Source organism: Schistocerca gregaria, chromosome 3, assembly GCF_023897955.1.
Source record: "Schistocerca gregaria isolate iqSchGreg1 chromosome 3, iqSchGreg1.2, whole genome shotgun sequence".
Lineage (NCBI taxonomy): Eukaryota > Metazoa > Arthropoda > Insecta > Orthoptera > Acrididae > Schistocerca > Schistocerca gregaria.
The window spans coordinates 20,654,351-20,674,438 of record NC_064922.1 but is presented as its reverse complement, the minus strand read 5'-3'; the positions used below and the strand labels follow the sequence as shown (position 1 = coordinate 20,674,438).

Sequence of the window (20,088 nt, the reverse complement as noted above, 5' to 3'; positions counted from 1 at the left end):
CAGCCTTATTTATAGTTCGACGTTGCGCCAAAGCGAATGAGCACATTTCGCCTACGGCTTATGCCGCTCTTCTAGTGTGGCTGCTCTGGTTCTGCGGGCAGCGAGGGGCTGCAAGCTTCCTGTGTTCGCACCTATATCACCTGTGCTTCCTTGTCAGAGACAGACTATCGCAAAACATACAACTCACTCCATGAATTGATTGCTACGGCATCTGTTATCAGCAGTCACAACCAGCAACACCAGTAGCAGCCGACTGCACGCAAAGAATGGGAACGTGCAGTGGGATTTACGTGAAATCGGCGCAATTGTGGATGCTAATCGTTCGCTTGTATCTGCCTACACACCTCTGCCGGTTGGGAATTATTCCACTTGCATGGCAAGGTGCGCATGTAGGTGTGTTAAAAATTCTGGAGGCGCTGGGTATCGATCCCAGTACCTCTCGCACGCTAAGCGAGCGCTCTACCATCTGAGCTACGCCCACCCCCCCGATAACTAGTAGTGCTACATACAGTCATATCAACGTCACAGACCCTTGCACTCCCATTATTCTGCAGACAAACACTACTCTCTATGTATCAGTGAGGGTGTCTTTCAGGTTTCGTGCATTCTGTATCGAATCGTAGTTGGCCACAATGAAAGTGGCACGCATAACGTCGAAAATAGAGTTCAGACACCGCTCTGAGTAAGACGAACGTGTTGTCCACCTCTAGACTTCAATGACGTTAAGCCGTGATACCTAAGACAGATCTGCACTCGATGACACCACGATAACAGCCGGTCCCCACACTTACATCTTGCTCTCCTTATGACAGTATACATCATATCAGTCTGTGACGCTGGTTTTGCAACTTCTTGCGTGCGTTTATGTTCGCCGCGACCAACACTTACCATGCACTGACCACAAAACATGCAGGAGCCGGGGCTTGAAACCGAGACCGTTCACACGCTAAGCGAACGATCTGCCAACTGAGCTACAGCTACACACACGACCAAGCCTGGCTATTCTCCATTCTTTGCGACCCTGATGTGCACGGACACGATGGTTGGTTGGTTTGTAGCGGCGAAGGTACCAGAATACAAAGGCGCGGACACGTTCATATACACAAGAGTTCCAAGTAGTTTCGATGCTCTGGTATTACGAATGCAAATTCCGTCTGTTTTGAACGTCTTAAATTGAAAGGGCGGTCACAAATTGGTCCATTTCACTCCTTGTCCACAATCACACAGCACCTGAGGTAACAAGCACATCTCAAGCCCCATTGTGCTCTCCATTGTTCATGCCAACTCAGTGCCTCGCTCTTTGCTACTGTGTCAAACTCTTGTCGTCCAACTGCAAAACACTGGGACACAACAAGTTTCCGCGTCCCCTTTGCACTGATCGTACTACGAAACGCTCCCCAAACTTTTCAATCACCCATGCAGATGACTTTTCCGACTTTACACGACGCTCACGCAACGCTCACGCTAGTGACAGCCTTATTTATAGTTCGACGTTGCGCCAAAGCGAATGAGCACATTTCGCCTACGGCTTATGCCGCTCTTCTAGTGTGGCTGCTCTGGTTCTGCGGGCAGCGAGGGGCTGCAAGCTTCCTGTGTTCGCACCTATATCACCTGTGCTTCCTTGTCAGAGACAGACTATCGCAAAACATACAACTCACTCCATGAATTGATTGCTACGGCATCTGTTATCAGCAGTCACAACCAGCAACACCAGTAGCAGCCGACTGCACGCAAAGAATGGGAACGTGCAGTGGGATTTACGTGAAATCGGAGCAATTGTGGATGCTAATCGTTCGCTTGTATCTGCCTAGACACCTCTGCCGGTTGGGAATTATTCCACTTGCATCGCAAGGTGCGCATGTAGGTGTGTTAAAAATTCTGGAGGCGCTGGGTATCGATCCCAGTACCTCTCGCACGCTAAGCGAGCGCTCTACCATCTGAGCTACGCCGTCCCCCGCAATAACTAGTAGTGCTACATACAGTTATATCAACGTCACAGACCCTTGCACTCCCATTAATCCGCAGACAAACACTACTCACTATGTATCAGTGAGGGTGTCTTTCAGGTTTCGTGCATTCTGTATCGAATCGTAGTTGGCCACAATAAAAGTGGCACGCATAACGTCGAAAATAGAGTTCAGACACCGCTCTGAGTAAGACGAACGTGTTGTCCACCTCTAGACTTCAATGACGTTAAGCCGTGATACCTAAGACAGATCTGCACTCGATGACACCACGATAACAGCCGGTCCCCACACTTACATCTTGCTCTCCTTATGACAGTATACATCATATCAGTCTGTGACGCTGGTTTTGCAACTTCTTGCGTGCGTTTATGTTCGCTGCGACCAACACTTACCATGCACTGACCACAAAACATGGAGGAGCCGGGGCTTGAAACCGAGACCGTTCACACGCTAAGCGAACGATCTGCCAACTGAGCTACAGCTACACACACGACCAACCCTGGCTATTCTCCATTCTTTGCGACTCTGATGTGCACGGACACGATGGTTGGTTGGTTTGTAGCGGCGAAGGTACCAGAATACAAAGGCGCGGACACGTTCATATACACAAGAGTTCCAAGTAGTTTCGATGCTCTGGTCTTACGAATGCAAATTCCGTCTGTTTTGAACGTCTTAAATTGAAAGGGCGGTCACAAATTGGTCCATTTCACTCCTTGTCCACAATCACACAGCACCTGAGGTAACAAGCACATCTCAAGCCCCATTGTGCTCTCCATTGTTCATGCCAACTCAGTGCCTCGCTCTTTGCTACTGTGTGAAACTCTTGTCGTCCAACTGCAAAACACTGGGACACAACAAGTTTCCGCTTCCCCTTTGCACCGATCGTACTACGAATCGCTCCCCAAACTTGGCAATCACCCATGCAGATGACTTTTCCGACTTTACACGACGCTCACGCTAGTGACAGCCTTATTTATAGTTCGACGTTGCGCCAAAGCGAATGAGCACATTTCGCCTACGGCTTATGCCGCTCTTCTAGTGTGGCTGCTCTGGGTCTGCGGGCAGCGAGGGGCTGCAAGCTTCCTGTGTTCGCACCTATATCACCTGTGCTTCCTTGTCAGAGACAGACTATCGCAAAACATACAACTCACTCCATGAATTGATTGCTACGGCATCTGTTATCAGCAGTCACAACCAGCAACACCAGTAGCAGCCGACTGCACGCAAAGAATGGGAACGTGCAGTGGGATTTACGTGAAATCGGCGCAATTGTGGATGCTAATCGTTCGCTTGTATCTGCCTACACACCTCTGCCGGTTGGGAATTATTCCACTTGCATGGCAAGGTGCGCATGTAGGTGTGTTAAAAATTCTGGAGGCGCTGGGTATCGATCCCAGTACCTCTCGCACGCTAAGCGAGCGCTCTACCATCTGAGCTACGCCCACCACCCCTATAACTAGTAGTGCTACATACAGTCATATCAACGACACAGACCCTTGCTCTCCCATTATTCCGCAGACAAACACTACTCTCTATGTATCAGTGAGGGTGTCTTTCAGGTTTCGTGCATTCTGTATCGAATCGTAGTTGGACACAATGAAAGTGGCACGCATTACGTCGAAAATAGAGTTCAGACACCGCTCTGAGTAAGACGAACGTGTTGTCCACCTCTAGACTTCAATGACGTTAAGCCGTGACACCTAAGACAGATCTGCACTCGATGACACCACGATAACAGCCGGTCCCCACACTTACATCTTGCTCTCCTTATGACAGTATACATCATATCAGTCTGTGACGCTGGTTTTGCAACTTCTTGCGTGCGTTTATGTTCGCTGCGACCAACACTTACCATGCACTGATTAACAAAACATGGAGGAGCAGGGGCTTGAAACCGAGACCGTTCACACGCTAAGCGAACGATCTGCCAACTGAGCTACAGCTACACACACGACCAAGCCTGGCTATTCTCCATTCTTTGCGACTCTGATGTGCACGGACACGATGGTTGGTTGGTTTGTAGCGGCGAAGGTACCAGAATACAAAGGCGCGGACACGTTCATATACACAAGAGTTCCAAGTAGTTTCGATATCTGTCTCGCGTGTGTGTAAATTCCGTCTGTTTTGAACGTCTTAAATTGAAAGGGCGGTCACAAATTGGTCCATTTCACTCCTTGTCCACAATCACACAGCACCCTAGGTAACAAGCACATCTCAAGCCCCATTGTGCTCTCCATTGTTCATGCCAACTCAGTGCCTCGCTCTTTGCTACTGTGTCAAACTCTTGTCGTCCAACTGCAAAACACTGGGACACAACAAGTTTCCGCTTCCCCTTTGCACTGATCGTACTACGAAACGCTCCCCAAACTTGGCAATCACCCATACAGATGACTTTTCCGACTTTACACGACGCTCACGCAACGCTCACGCTAGTGACAGCCTTATTTATAGTTCGACGTTGCGCCAAAGCGAATGAGCACATTTCGCCTACGGCTTATGCCGCTCTTCTAGTGTGGCTGCTCTGGGTCTGCGGGCAGCGAGGGGCTGCAAGCTTCCTGTGTTCGCACCTATATCACCTGTGCTTCCTTGTCAGAGACAGACTATCGCTAAACATACAACTCACTCCATGAATTGATTGCTACGGCATCTGTTATCAGCAGTCACAACCAGCAACACCAGTAGCAGCCGACTGCACGCAAAGAATGGGAACGTGCAGTTGGATTTACGTGAAATCGGCGCAATTGTGGATGCTAATCGTTCGCTTGTATCTGCCTACACACCTCTGCCGGTTGGGAATTATTCCACTTGCATGGCAAGGTGCGCATGTAGGTGTGTTAAAAATTCTGGAGGCGCTGGGTATCGATCCCAGTACCTCTCGCACGCTAAGCGAGCGCTCTACCATCTGAGCTACGCCCACCCCCCCGATAACTAGTAGTGCTACATACAGTCATATCAACGTCACAGACCCTTGCACTCCCATTATTCTGCAGACAAACACTACTCTCTATGTATCAGTGAGGGTGTCTTTCAGGTTTCGTGCATTCTGTATCGAATCGTAGTTGGACACAATGAAAGTGGCACGCATAACGTCGAAAATAGAGTTCAGACACCGCTCTGAGTAAGACGAACGTGTTGTCCACCTCTAGACTTCAATGACGTTAAGCCGTGATACCTAAGACAGATCTGCACTCGATGACACCACGATAACAGCCGGTCCCCACACTTACATCTTGCTCTCCTTATGACAGTATACATCATATCAGTCTGTGACGCTGGTTTTGCAACTTCTTGCGTGCGTTTATGTTCGCTGCGACCAACACTTACCATGCACTGACCACAAAACATGGAGGAGCCGGGGCTTGAAACCGACACCGTTCACACGCTAAGCGAACGATCTGCCAACTGAGCTACAGCTACACACACGACCAAGCTTGGCTATTCTCCATTCTTTGCGACTCTGATGTGCACGGACACGATGGTTGGTTGGTTTGTAGCGGCGAAGGTACCAGAATACAAAGGCGCGGACACATTCATATACACAAGAGTTCCAAGTAGTTTCGATGCTCTGGTATTACGAATGCAAATTCCGTCTGTTTTGAACGTCTTAAATTGAAAGGGCGGTCACAAATTGGTCCATTTCACTCCTTGTCCACAATCACACAGCACCTGAGGTAACAAGCACATCTCAAGCCCCATTGTGCTCTCCATTGTTCATGCCAACTCAGTGCCTCGCTCTTTGCTACTGTGTCAAACTCTTGTCGTCCAACTGCAAAACACTGGGACACAACAAGTTTCCGCGTCCCCTTTGCACTGATCGTACTACGAAACGCTCCCCAACCTTTTCAATCACCCATGCAGATGACTTTTCCGACTTTACACGACGCTCACGCAACGCTCACGCTAGTGACAGCCTTATTTATAGTTCGACGTTGCGCCAAAGCGAATGAGCACATTTCGCCTACGGCTTATGCCGCTCTTCTAGTGTGGCTGCTCTGGTTCTGCGGGCAGCGAGGGGCTGCAAGCTTCCTGTGTTCGCACCTATATCACCTGTGCTTCCTTGTCAGAGACAGACTATCGCAAAACATACAACTCACTCCATGAATTGATTGCTACGGCATCTGTTATCAGCAGTCACAACCAGCAACACCAGTAGCAGCCGACTGCACGCAAAGAATGGGAACGTGCAGTGGGATTTACGTGAAATCGGCGCAATTGTGGATGCTAATCGTTCGCTTGTATCTGCCTACACACCTCTGCCGGTTGGGAATTATTCCACTTGCATGGCAAGGTGCGCATGTAGGTGTGTTAAAAATTCTGGAGGCGCTGGGTATCGATCCCAGTACCTCTCGCACGCTAAGCGAGCGCTCTACCATCTGAGCTACGCCCACCCCCCCGATAACTAGTAGTGCTACATACAGTCATATCAACGTCACAGACCCTTGCACTCCCATTATTCTGCAGACAAACACTACTCTCTATGTATCAGTGAGGGTGTCTTTCAGGTTTCGTGCATTCTGTATCGAATCGTAGTTGGCCACAATGAAAGTGGCACGCATAACGTCGAAAATAGAGTTCAGACACCGCTCTGAGTAAGACGAACGTGTTGTCCACCTCTAGACTTCAATGACGTTAAGCCGTGATACCTAAGACAGATCTGCACTCGATGACACCACGATAACAGCCGGTCCCCACACTTACATCTTGCTCTCCTTATGACAGTATACATCATATCAGTCTGTGACGCTGGTTTTGCAACTTCTTGCGTGCGTTTATGTTCGCCGCGACCAACACTTACCATGCACTGACCACAAAACATGCAGGAGCCGGGGCTTGAAACCGAGACCGTTCACACGCTAAGCGAACGATCTGCCAACTGAGCTACAGCTACACACACGACCAAGCCTGGCTATTCTCCATTCTTTGCGACCCTGATGTGCACGGACACGATGGTTGGTTGGTTTGTAGCGGCGAAGGTACCAGAATACAAAGGCGCGGACACGTTCATATACACAAGAGTTCCAAGTAGTTTCGATGCTCTGGTATTACGAATGCAAATTCCGTCTGTTTTGAACGTCTTAAATTGAAAGGGCGGTCACAAATTGGTCCATTTCACTCCTTGTCCACAATCACACAGCACCTGAGGTAACAAGCACATCTCAAGCCCCATTGTGCTCTCCATTGTTCATGCCAACTCAGTGCCTCGCTCTTTGCTACTGTGTCAAACTCTTGTCGTCCAACTGCAAAACACTGGGACACAACAAGTTTCCGCGTCCCCTTTGCACTGATCGTACTACGAAACGCTCCCCAAACTTTTCAATCACCCATGCAGATGACTTTTCCGACTTTACACGACGCTCACGCAACGCTCACGCTAGTGACAGCCTTATTTATAGTTCGACGTTGCGCCAAAGCGAATGAGCACATTTCGCCTACGGCTTATGCCGCTCTTCTAGTGTGGCTGCTCTGGTTCTGCGGGCAGCGAGGGGCTGCAAGCTTCCTGTGTTCGCACCTATATCACCTGTGCTTCCTTGTCAGAGACAGACTATCGCAAAACATACAACTCACTCCATGAATTGATTGCTACGGCATCTGTTATCAGCAGTCACAACCAGCAACACCAGTAGCAGCCGACTGCACGCAAAGAATGGGAACGTGCAGTGGGATTTACGTGAAATCGGCGCAATTGTGGATGCTAATCGTTCGCTTGTATCTGCCTACACACCTCTGCCGGTTGGGAATTATTCCACTTGCATGGCAAGGTGCGCATGTAGGTGTGTTAAAAATTCTGGAGGCGCTGGGTATCGATCCCAGTACCTCTCGCACGCTAAGCGAGCGCTCTACCATCTGAGCTACGCCCACCTCCCCGATAACTAGTAGTGCTACATACAGTCATATCAACGTCACAGACCCTTGCACTCCCATTATTCTGCAGACAAACACTACTCTCTATGTATCAGTGAGGGTGTCTTTCAGGTTTCGTGCATTCTGTATCGAATCGTAGTTGGCCACAATGAAAGTGGCACGCATAACGTCGAAAATAGAGTTCAGACACCGCTCTGAGTAAGACGAACGTGTTGTCCACCTCTAGACTTCAATGACGTTAAGCCGTGATACCTAAGACAGATCTGCACTCGATGACACCACGATAACAGCCGGTCCCCACACTTACATCTTGCTCTCCTTATGACAGTATACATCATATCAGTCTGTGACGCTGGTTTTGCAACTTCTTGCGTGCGTTTATGTTCGCCGCGACCAACACTTACCATGCACTGACCACAAAACATGCAGGAGCCGGGGCTTGAAACCGAGACCGTTCACACGCTAAGCGAACGATCTGCCAACTGAGCTACAGCTACACACACGACCAAGCCTGGCTATTCTCCATTCTTTGCGACCCTGATGTGCACGGACACGATGGTTGGTTGGTTTGTAGCGGCGAAGGTACCAGAATACAAAGGCGCGGACACGTTCATATACACAAGAGTTCCAAGTAGTTTCGATGCTCTGGTATTACGAATGCAAATTCCGTCTGTTTTGAACGTCTTAAATTGAAAGGGCGGTCACAAATTGGTCCATTTCACTCCTTGTCCACAATCACACAGCACCTGAGGTAACAAGCACATCTCAAGCCCCGTTGTGCTCTCCATTGTTCATGCCAACTCAGTGCCTCGCTCTTTGCTACTGTGTCAAACTCTTGTCGTCCAACTGCAAAACACTGGGACACAACAAGTTTCCGCGTCCCCTTTGCACTGATCGTACTACGAAACGCTCCCCAAACTTTTCAATCACCCATGCAGATGACTTTTCCGACTTTACACGACGCTCACGCAACGCTCACGCTAGTGACAGCCTTATTTATAGTTCGACGTTGCGCCAAAGCGAATGAGCACATTTCGCCTACGGCTTATGCCGCTCTTCTAGTGTGGCTGCTCTGGTTCTGCGGGCAGCGAGGGGCTGCAAGCTTCCTGTGTTCGCACCTATATCACCTGTGCTTCCTTGTCAGAGACAGACTATCGCAAAACATACAACTCACTCCATGAATTGATTGCTACGGCATCTGTTATCAGCAGTCACAACCAGCAACACCAGTAGCAGCCGACTGCACGCAAAGAATGGGAACGTGCAGTGGGACTTACGTGAAATCGGCGCAATTGTGGATGCTAATCGTTCGCTTGTATCTGCCTACACACCTCTGCCGGTTGGGAATTATTCCACTTGCATGGCAAGGTGCGCATGTAGGTGTGTTAAAAATTCTGGAGGCGCTGGGTATCGATCCCAGTACCTCTCGCACGCTAAGCGAGCGCTCTACCATCTGAGCTACGCCCACCCCCCCGATAACTAGTAGTGCTACATACAGTCATATCAACGTCACAGACCCTTGCACTCCCATTATTCTGCAGACAAACACTACTCTCTATGTATCAGTGAGGGTGTCTTTCAGGTTTCGTGCATTCTGTATCGAATCGTAGTTGGCCACAATGAAAGTGGCACGCATAACGTCGAAAATAGAGTTCAGACACCGCTCTGAGTAAGACGAACGTGTTGTCCACCTCTAGACTTCAATGACGTTAAGCCGTGATACCTAAGACAGATCTGCACTCGATGACACCACGATAACAGCCGGTCCCCACACTTACATCTTGCTCTCCTTATGACAGTATACATCATATCAGTCTGTGACGCTGGTTTTGCAACTTCTTGCGTGCGTTTATGTTCGCCGCGACCAACACTTACCATGCACTGACCACAAAACATGCAGGAGCCGGGGCTTGAAACCGAGACCGTTCACACGCTAAGCGAACGATCTGCCAACTGAGCTACAGCTACACACACGACCAAGCCTGGCTATTCTCCATTCTTTGCGACCCTGATGTGCACGGACACGATGGTTGGTTGGTTTGTAGCGGCGAAGGTACCAGAATACAAAGGCGCGGACACGTTAACACGCGATCTAGTGTCAAGTAGTTTCGATGCTCTGGTATTACGAATGCAAATTCCGTCTGTTTTGAACGTCTTAAATTGAAAGGGCGGTCACAAATTGGTCCATTTCACTCCTTGTCCACAATCACACAGCACCTGAGGTAACAAGCACATCTCAAGCCCCATTGTGCTCTCCATTGTTCATGCCAACTCAGTGCCTCGCTCTTTGCTACTGTGTCAAACTCTTGTCGTCCAACTGCAAAACACTGGGACACAACAAGTTTCCGCGTCCCCTTTGCACTGATCGTACTACGAAACGCACCCCAAACTTTTCAATCACCCATGCAGATGACTTTTCCGACTTTACACGACGCTCACGCAACGCTCACGCTAGTGACAGCCTTATTTATAGTTCGACGTTGCGCCAAAGCGAATGAGCACATTTCGCCTACGGCTTATGCCGCTCTTCTAGTGTGGCTGCTCTGGTTCTGCGGGCAGCGAGGGGCTGCAAGCTTCCTGTGTTCGCACCTATATCACCTGTGCTTCCTTGTCAGAGACAGACTATCGCAAAACATACAACTCACTCCATGAATTGATTGCTACGGCATCTGTTATCAGCAGTCACAACCAGCAACACCAGTAGCAGCCGACTGCACGCAAAGAATGGGAACGTGCAGTGGGATTTACGTGAAATCGGCGCAATTGTGGATGCTAATCGTTCGCTTGTATCTGCCTACACACCTCTGCCGGTTGGGAATTATTCCACTTGCATGGCAAGGTGCGCATGTAGGTGTGTTAAAAATTCTGGAGGCGCTGGGTATCGATCCCAGTACCTCTCGCACGCTAAGCGAGCGCTCTACCATCTGAGCTACGCCCACCCCCCCGATAACTAGTAGTGCTACATACAGTCATATCAACGTCACAGACCCTTGCACTCCCATTATTCTGCAGACAAACACTACTCTCTATGTATCAGTGAGGGTGTCTTTCAGGTTTCGTGCATTCTGTATCGAATCGTAGTTGGCCACAATGAAAGTGGCACGCATAACGTCGAAAATAGAGTTCAGACACCGCTCTGAGTAAGACGAACGTGTTGTCCACCTCTAGACTTCAATGACGTTAAGCCGTGATACCTAAGACAGATCTGCACTCGATGACACCACGATAACAGCCGGTCCCCACACTTACATCTTGCTCTCCTTATGACAGTATACATCATATCAGTCTGTGACGCTGGTTTTGCAACTTCTTGCGTGCGTTTATGTTCGCTGCGACCAACACTTACCATGCACTGACCACAAAACATGCAGGAGCCGGGGCTTGAAACCGAGACCGTTCACACGCTAAGCGAACGATCTGCCAACTGAGCTACAGCTACACACACGACCAAGCCTGCCTATTCTCCATTATTTGCGACCCTGATGTGCACGGACACGATGGTTGGTTGGTTTGTAGCGGCGAAGGTACCAGAATACAAAGGCGCGGACACGTTCATATACACAAGAGTTCCAAGTAGTTTCGATGCTCTGGTATTACGAATGCAAATTCCGTCTGTTTTGAACGTCTTAAATTGAAAGGGCGGTCACAAATTGGTCCATTTCACTCCTTGTCCACAATCACACAGCACCTGAGGTAACAAGCACATCTCAAGCCCCATTGTGCTCTCCATTGTTCATGCCAACTCAGTGCCTCGCTCTTTGCTACTGTGTCAAACTCTTGTCGTCCAACTGCAAAACACTGGGACACAACAAGTTTCCGCGTCCCCCTTTGCACTGATCGTACTACGAAACGCTCCCCAAACTTTTCAATCACCCATGCAGATGACTTTTCCGACTTTACAACGACGCTCACGCAACGCTCACGCTAGTGACAGCCTTATTTATAGTTCGACGTTGCGCCAAAGCGAATGAGCACATTTCGCCTACGGCTTATGCCGCTCTTCTAGTGTGGCTGCTCTGGTTCTGCGGGCAGCGAGGGGCTGCAAGCTTCCTGTGTTCGCACCTATATCACCTGTGCTTCCTTGTCAGAGACAGACTATCGCAAAACATACAACTCACTCCATGAATTGATTGCTACGGCATCTGTTATCAGCAGTCACAACCAGCAACACCAGTAGCAGCCGACTGCACGCAAAGAATGGGAACGTGCAGTGGGATTTACGTGAAATCGGCGCAATTGTGGATGCTAATCGTTCGCTTGTATCTGCCTACACACCTCTGCCGGTTGGGAATTATTCCACTTGCATGGCAAGGTGCGCATGTAGGTGTGTTAAAAATTCTGGAGGCGCTGGGTATCGATCCCAGTACCTCTCGCACGCTAAGCGAGCGCTCTACCATCTGAGCTACGCCCACCCCCCCGATAACAAGTAGTGCTACATACAGTCATATCAACGTCACAGACCCTTGCACTCCCATTATTCCGCAGACAAACACTACTCTCTATGTATCAGTGAGGGTGTCTTTCAGGTTTCGTGCATTCTGTATCGAATCGTAGTTGGACACAATGAAAGTGGCACGCATAACGTCGAAAATAGAGTTCAGACACCGCTCTGAGTAAGACGAACGTGTTGTCCACCTCTAGACTTCAATGACGTTAAGCCGTGATACCTAAGACAGATCTGCACTCGATGACACCACGATAACAGCCGGTCCCCACACTTACATCTTGCTCTCCCTTATGACAGTATACATCATATCAGTCTGTGACGCTGGTTTTGCAACTTCTTGCGTGGGTTTATGTTCGCTGCGACCCAACACTTACCATGCACTGACCACAAAACATGGAGGAGCCGGGGCTTGAAACCGAGACCGTTCACACGCTAAGCGAACGATCTGCCAACTGAGCTACAGCTACACACACGACCAAGCCTGGCTATTCTCCATTCTTTGCGACTCTGATGTGCACGGACACGATGGTTGGTTGGTTTGTAGCGGCGAAGGTACCAGAATACAAAGGCGCGGACACGTTCATATACACAAGAGTTCCAAGTAGTTTCGATGCTCTGGTATTACGAATGCAAATTCCGTCTGTTTTGAACGTCTTAAATTGAAAGGGCGGTCACAAATTGGTCCATTTCACTCCTTGTCCACAATCACACAGCACCCTAGGTAACAAGCACATCTCAAGCCCCATTGTGCTCTCCATTGTTCATGCCAACTCAGTGCCTCGCTCTTTGCTACTGTGTCAAACTCTTGTCGTCCAACTGCAAAACACTGGGACACAACAAGTTTCCGCTTCCCCTTTGCACTGATCGTACTACGAAACGCTCCCCAAACTTGGCAATCACCCATGCAGATGACTTTTCCGACTTTACGCAACGCTCACGCTAGTGACAGCCTTATTTATAGTTCGACGTCGCGCCAAAGCGAATGAGCACATTTCGCCTACGGCTTAGGCCGCTCTTCTAGTGTGACTGCCCTGTGTCTGCAGGCAGCGAGGGGCTGCAAGCTTCCTGTGTTCGCACCTATATCACCTGTGCTTCCTTGTCAGAGACAGACTATCGCAAAACATACAACTCACTCCATGAATTGATTGCTACGGCATCTGTTATCAGCAGTCACAACCAGCAACACCAGGAGCAGCCGACTGCACGCAAAGAATGGGAACGTGCAGTGGGATTTACGTGAAATCGGCGCAATTGTGGATGCTAATCGTTCGCTTGTATCTGCCTACACCCCTCTGCCGGTTGGGAATTATTCCACTTGCATGGCAAGGTGCGCATGTAGGTGTGTTAAAAATTCTGGAGGCGCTGGGTATCGATCCCAGTACCTCTCGCACGCTAAGCGAGCGCTCTACCATCTGAGCTTCGCCCAACCCCCCGATAACTAGTAGTGCTACATACAGTCATATCAACGTCACAGACCCTTGCACTCCCATTATTCCGCAGACAAACACTACTCTCTATGTATCAGTGAGGGTGTCTTTCAGGTTTCGTGCATTCTGTATCGAATCGTAGTTGGCCACAATGAAAGTGGCACGCATAACGTCGAAAATAGAGTTCAGACACCCGCTCTGAGTAAGACGAACGTGTTGTCCACCTCTAGACTTCAATGACGTTAAGCCGTGATACCTAAGACAGATCTGCACTCGATGACACCACGATAACAGCCGGTCCCCACACTTACATCTTGCTCTCCTTATGACAGTATACATCATATCAGTCTGTGACGCTGGTTTTGCAACTTCTTGCGTGGGTTTATGTTCGCTGCGACCAACACTTACCATGCACTGACCACAAAACATGGAGGATCCGGGGCTTGAAACCGAGACCGTTCACACGCTAAGCGAACGATCTGCCAACTGAGCTACAGCTACTACACACGACCAAGCTCGGCTATTCTCCATTCTTTGCGACTCTGATGTGCACGGACACGATGGTTGGTTGGTTTGTAGCGGCGAAGGTACCAGAATACAAAGGCGCGGACACATTCATATACACAAGAGTTCCAAGTAGTTTCGATGCTCTGGTATTACGAATGCAAATTCCGTCTGTTTTGAACGTCTTAAATTGAAAGGGCGGTCACAAATTGGTCCATCTCACTCCTTGTCCACAATCACACAGCACCTGAGGTAACAAGCACATCTCAAGCCCCATTGTGCTCTCCATTGTTCATGCCAACTCAGTGCCTCGCTCTTTGCTACTGTGTCAAACTCTTGTCGTCCAACTGCAAAACACTGGGACACAACAAGTTTCCGCGTCCCCTTTGCACTGATCGTACTACGAAACGCTCCCCCAAACTTGGCAATCACCCATGCAGATGACTTTTCCGACTTTACACGACGCTCACCGCAACGCTCACGCTAGTGACAGCCTTATTTATAGTTCGACGTTGCGCCAAAGCGAATGAGCACATTTCGCCTACGGCTTATGCCGCTCTTCTAGTGTGGCTGCTCTGGGTCTGCGGGCACCGAGGGGCTGCAAGCTTCCTGTGTTCGCACCTATATCACCTGTGCTTCCTTGTCAGAGACAGACTATCGCAAAACATACAACTCACTCCATGAATTGATTGCTACGGCATCTGTTATCAGCAGTCACAACCAGCAACACCAGTAGCAGCCGACTGCACGCAAAGAATGGGAACGTGCAGTGGGATTTACGTGAAATCGGCGCAATTGTGGATGCTAATCGTTCGCTTGTATCTGCCTACACACCTCTGCCGGTTGGGAATTATTCCACTTGCATGGCAAGGTGCGCATGTAGGTGTGTTAAAAATTCTGGAGGCGCTGGGTATCGATCCCAGTACCTCTCGCACGCTAAGCGAGCGCTCTACCATCTGAGCTACGCCCACCCCCCCGATAACTAGTAGTGCTACATACAGTCATATCAACGTCACAGACCCTTGCACTCCCATTATTCCGCAGACAAACACTACTCTCTATGTATCAGTGAGGGTGTCTTTCAGGTTTCGTGCATTCTGTATCGAATCGTAGTTGGACACAATGAAAGTGGCACGCATAACGTCGAAAATAGAGTTCAGACACCGCTCTAAGTAAGACGAACGTGTTGTCCACCTCTAGACTTCAATGACGTTAAGCCGTGATACCTAAGACAGATCTGCACTCGATGACACCACGATAACAGCCGGTCCCAACACGCGATCTAGTGTTTATGACAGTATACATCATATCAGTCTGTGACGCTGGTTTTGCAACTTCTTGCGTGCGTTTATGTTCGCTGCGACCAACACTTACCATGCACTGACCACAAAACATGGAGGAGCCGGGGCTTGAAACCGACACCGTTCACACGCTAAGCGAACGATCTGCCAACTGAGCTACAGCTACACACACGACCAAGCTTGGCTATTCTCCATTCTTTGCGACTCTGATGTGCACGGACACGATGGTTGGTTGGTTTGTAGCGGCGAAGGTACCAGAATACAAAGGCGCGGACACATTCATATACACAAGAGTTCCAAGTAGTTTCGATGCTCTGGTATTACGAATGCAAATTCCGTCTGTTTTGAACGTCTTAAATTGAAAGGGCGGTCACAAATTGGTCCATTTCACTCCTTGTCCACAATCACACAGCACCTGAGGTAACAAGCACATCTCAAGCCCCATTGTGCTCTCCATTGTTCATGCCAACTCAGTGCCTCGCTCTTTGCTACTGTGTCAAACTCTTGTCGTCCAACTGCAAAACACTGGGACACAACAAGTTTCCGCGTCCCCTTCGCACTGATCGTACTACGAAACGCTCCCCAAACTTGGCAATCACCCATGCAGATGACTTTTCCGACTTTACACGACGCTCACGCAACGCTCACGCTAGTGACAGCCTTATTTATAGTTCGACGTCGCGCCAAAACGAATGAGCACATTTCGCCTACGGCTTATGCCGCTCTTCTAGTGTGGCTGCTCTGGGTCTGCGGGCAGCGAGGGGCTGCAAGCTTCCTGTGTTCGCACCTATATCACCTGTGCTTCCTTGTCAGAGACAGACTATCGCAAAACATACAACTCACTCCATGAATTGATTGCTACGGCATCTGTTATCAGCAGTCACAACCAGCAACACCAGTAGCAGCCGACTGCACGCAAAGAATGGGAACGTGCAGTGGGATTTACGTGAAATCGGCGCAATTGTGGATGCTAATCGTTCGCTTGTATCTGCCTACACACCTCTGCCGGTTGGGAATTATTCCACTTGCATGGCAAGGTGCGCATGTAGGTGTGTTAAAAATTCTGGAGGCGCTGGGTATCGATCCCAGTACCTCTCGCACGCTAAGCGAGCGCTCTACCATCTGAGCTACGCCCACCCCCCCCATAACTAGTAGTGCTACATACAGTCATATCAACGTCACAGACCCTTGCACTCCCATTATTCTGCAGACAAACACTACTCTCTATGTATCAGTGAGGGTGTCTTTCAGGTTTCGTGCATTCTGTATCGAATCGTAGTTGGCCACAATGAAAGTGGCACGCATAACGTCGAAAATAGAGTTCAGACACCGCTCTGAGTAAGACGAACGTGTTGTCCACCTCTAGACTTCAATGACGTTAAGCCGTGATACCTAAGACAGATCTACACTCGATGACACCACGATAACAGCCGGTCCCCACACTTACATCTTGCTCTCCTTATGACAGTATACATCATATCAGTCTGTGACGCTGGTTTTGCAACTTCTTGCGTGCGTTTATGTTCGCTGCGACCAACACTTACCATGCACTGACCACAAAACATGCAGGAGCCGGGGCTTGAAACCGAGACCGTTCACACGCTAAGCGAACGATCTGCCAACTGAGCTACAGCTACACACACGACCAAGCCTGGCTATTCTCCATTCTTTGCGACTCTGATGTGCACGGACACGATGGTTGGTTGGTTTGTAGCGGCGAAGGTACCAGAATACAAAGGCGCGGACACGTTCATATACACAAGAGTTCCAAGTAGTTTCGATGCTCTGGTATTACGAATGCAAATTCCGTCTGTTTTGAACGTCTTAAATTGAAAGGGCGGTCACAAATTGGTCCATTTCACTCCTTGTCCACAATCACACAGCACCTGAGGTAACAAGCACATCTCAAGCCCCATTGTGCTCTCCAGTGTTCATGCCAACTCAGTGCCTCGCTCTTTGCTACTGTGTCAAACTCTTGTCGTCCAACTGCAAAACACTGGGACACAACAAGTTTCCGCGTCCCCTTTGCACTGATCGTACTACGAAACGCTCCCCAAACTTGGCAATCACCCATGCAGATGACTTTTCCGACTTTACACGACGCTCACGCAACGCTCACGCTAGTGACAGCCTTATTTATAGTTCGACGTTGCGCCAAAGCGAATGAGCACATTTCGCCTACGGCTTATGCCGCTCTTCTAGTGTGGCTGCTCTGGGTCTGCGGGCAGCGAGGGGCTGCAAGCTTCCTGTGTTCGCACCTATATCACCTGTGCTTCCTTGTCAGAGACAGACTATCGCAAAACATACAACTCACTCCATGAATTGATTGCTACGGCATCTGTTATCAGCAGTCACAACCAGCAACACCAGTAGCAGCCGACTGCACGCAAAGAATGGGAACGTGCAGTGGGATTTACGTGAAATCGGCGCAATTGTGGATGCTAATCGTTCGCTTGTATCTGCCTACACACCTCTGCCGGTTGGGAATTATTCCACTTGCATGGCAAGGTGCGCATGTAGGTGTGTTAAAAATTCTGGAGGCGCTGGGTATCGATCCCAGTACCTCTCGCACGCTAAGCGAGCGCTCTACCATCTGAGCTACGCCCACCCCCCCGATAACTAGTAGTGCTACATACAGTCATATCAACGTCACAGACCCTTGCACTCCCATTATTCCGCAGACAAACACTACTCTCTATGTATCAGTGAGGGTGTCTTTCAGGTTTCGTGCATTCTGTATCGAATCGTAGTTGGCCACAATGAAAGTGGCACGCATAACGTCGAAAATAGAGTTCAGACACCGCTCTGATTAAGACGAACGTGTTGTCCACCTCTAGACTTCAATGACGTTAAGCCGTGATACCTAAGACAGATCTGCACTCGATGATACCACGATAACAGCCGGTCCCCACACTTACATCTTGCTCTCCTTATGACAGTATACATCATATCAGTCTGTGACGCTGGTTTTGCAACTTCTTGCGTGCGTTTATGTTCGCTGCGACCAACACTTACCATGCACTGACCACAAAACATGCAGGAGCCGGGGCTTGAAACCGAGACCGTTCACACGCTAAGCGAACGATCTGCCAACTGAGCTACAGCTACACACACGACCAAGCCTGGCTATTCTCCATTCTTTGCGACTCTGATGTGCACGGACACGATGGTTGGTTGGTTTGTAGCGGCGAAGGTACCAGAATACAAAGGCGCGGACACGTTCATATACACAAGAGTTCCAAGTACTTTCGATGCTCTGGTATTACGAATGCAAATTCCGTCTGTTTTGAACGTCTTAAATTGAAAGGGCGGTCACAAATTGGTCCATTTCACTCCTTGTCCACAATCACACAGCACCTGAGGTAACAAGCACATCTCAAGCCCCATTGTGCTCTCCATTGTTCATGCCAACTCAGTGCCTCGCTCTTTGCTACTGTGTCAAACTCTTGTCGTCCAACTGCAAAACACTGGGACACAACAAGTTTCCGCGTCCCCTTTGCACTGATCGTACTACGAAACGCTCCCCAAACTTGGCAATCACCCATGCAGATGACTTTTCCGACTTTACACGACGCTCACGCAACGCTCACGCTAGTGACAGCCTTATTTATAGTTCGACGTCGCGCCAAAGCGAATGAGCACATTTCGCCTACGGCTTATGCCGCTCTTCTAGTGTGGCTGCTCTGGGTCTGCGGGCAGCGAGGGGCTGCAAGCTTCCTGTGTTCGCACCTATATCACCTGTGCTTCCTTGTCAGAGACAGACTATCGCAAAACATACAACTCACTCCATGAATTGATTGCTACGGCATCTGTTATCAGCAGTCACAACCAGCAACACCAGTAGCAGCCGACTGCACGCAAATAATGGGAACGTGCAGTGGGATTTACGTGAAATCGGCGCAATTGTGGATGCTAATCGTTCGCTTGTATCTGCCTACACACCTCTGCCGGTTGGGAATTATTCCACTTGCATGGCAAGGTGCGCATGTAGGTGTGTTAAAAATTCTGGAGGCGCTGGGTATCGATCCCAGTACCTCTCGCACGCTAAGCGAGCGCTCTACCATCTGAGCTACGCCCACCCCCCCGATAACTAGTAGTGCTACATACAGTCATATCAACGTCACAGACCCTTGCACTCCCATTATTCCGCAGACAAACACTACTCTCTATGTATCAGTGAGGGTGTCTTTCAGGTTTCGTGCATTCTGTATCGAATCGTAGTTGGCCACAATGAAAGTGGCACGCATAACGTCGAAAATAGAGTTCAGACACCGCTCTGATTAAGACGAACGTGTTGTCCACCTCTAGACTTCAATGACGTTAAGCCGTGATACCTAAGACAGATCTGCACTCGATGATACCACGATAACAGCCGGTCCCCACACTTACATCTTGCTCTCCTTATGACAGTATACATCATATCAGTCTGTGACGCTGGTTTTGCAACTTCTTGCGTGCGTTTATGTTCGCTGCGACCAACACTTACCATGCACTGACCACAAAACATGCAGGAGCCGGGGCTTGAAACCGAGACCGTTCACACGCTAAGCGAACGATCTGCCAACTGAGCTACAGCTACA

At 49.4% G+C, this 20,088-nt stretch overlaps 13 non-coding genes across 13 annotated transcripts; all 13 read right to left on the bottom strand.

Moving 5' to 3' along the window:
* Positions 1–408: 408 nt before the first annotated feature.
* Trnaa-agc (transfer RNA alanine (anticodon AGC)) lies at positions 409–482 on the bottom strand. Its single transcript has one exon. It is a non-coding gene; the product is annotated as a tRNA-Ala (tRNA).
* A 1,397-nt stretch (positions 483–1,879) lies between these two features.
* Positions 1,880–1,953, bottom strand: Trnaa-agc (transfer RNA alanine (anticodon AGC)). Its single transcript has one exon. It is a non-coding gene; the product is annotated as a tRNA-Ala (tRNA).
* Positions 1,954–3,339: 1,386 nt separating this feature from the next.
* Trnaa-agc (transfer RNA alanine (anticodon AGC)) lies at positions 3,340–3,413 on the bottom strand. Its single transcript has one exon. It is a non-coding gene; the product is annotated as a tRNA-Ala (tRNA).
* A 1,398-nt stretch (positions 3,414–4,811) lies between these two features.
* On the bottom strand, positions 4,812–4,885 carry Trnaa-agc (transfer RNA alanine (anticodon AGC)). The gene has a single exon. It is a non-coding gene; the product is annotated as a tRNA-Ala (tRNA).
* Positions 4,886–6,282: 1,397 nt separating this feature from the next.
* Positions 6,283–6,356, bottom strand: Trnaa-agc (transfer RNA alanine (anticodon AGC)). Its single transcript has one exon. It is a non-coding gene; the product is annotated as a tRNA-Ala (tRNA).
* Positions 6,357–7,753: 1,397 nt separating this feature from the next.
* Positions 7,754–7,827, bottom strand: Trnaa-agc (transfer RNA alanine (anticodon AGC)). Its single transcript has one exon. It is a non-coding gene; the product is annotated as a tRNA-Ala (tRNA).
* Positions 7,828–9,224: 1,397 nt separating this feature from the next.
* Positions 9,225–9,298, bottom strand: Trnaa-agc (transfer RNA alanine (anticodon AGC)). The gene has a single exon. It is a non-coding gene; the product is annotated as a tRNA-Ala (tRNA).
* A 1,397-nt stretch (positions 9,299–10,695) lies between these two features.
* Positions 10,696–10,769, bottom strand: Trnaa-agc (transfer RNA alanine (anticodon AGC)). Its single transcript has one exon. It is a non-coding gene; the product is annotated as a tRNA-Ala (tRNA).
* A 1,399-nt stretch (positions 10,770–12,168) lies between these two features.
* Positions 12,169–12,242, bottom strand: Trnaa-agc (transfer RNA alanine (anticodon AGC)). The gene has a single exon. It is a non-coding gene; the product is annotated as a tRNA-Ala (tRNA).
* Positions 12,243–15,105: 2,863 nt separating this feature from the next.
* Positions 15,106–15,179, bottom strand: Trnaa-agc (transfer RNA alanine (anticodon AGC)). The gene has a single exon. It is a non-coding gene; the product is annotated as a tRNA-Ala (tRNA).
* Positions 15,180–16,572: 1,393 nt separating this feature from the next.
* On the bottom strand, positions 16,573–16,646 carry Trnaa-agc (transfer RNA alanine (anticodon AGC)). The gene has a single exon. It is a non-coding gene; the product is annotated as a tRNA-Ala (tRNA).
* A 1,397-nt stretch (positions 16,647–18,043) lies between these two features.
* Trnaa-agc (transfer RNA alanine (anticodon AGC)) lies at positions 18,044–18,117 on the bottom strand. The gene has a single exon. It is a non-coding gene; the product is annotated as a tRNA-Ala (tRNA).
* A 1,397-nt stretch (positions 18,118–19,514) lies between these two features.
* Trnaa-agc (transfer RNA alanine (anticodon AGC)) lies at positions 19,515–19,588 on the bottom strand. Its single transcript has one exon. It is a non-coding gene; the product is annotated as a tRNA-Ala (tRNA).
* Positions 19,589–20,088: the final 500 nt, after the last annotated feature.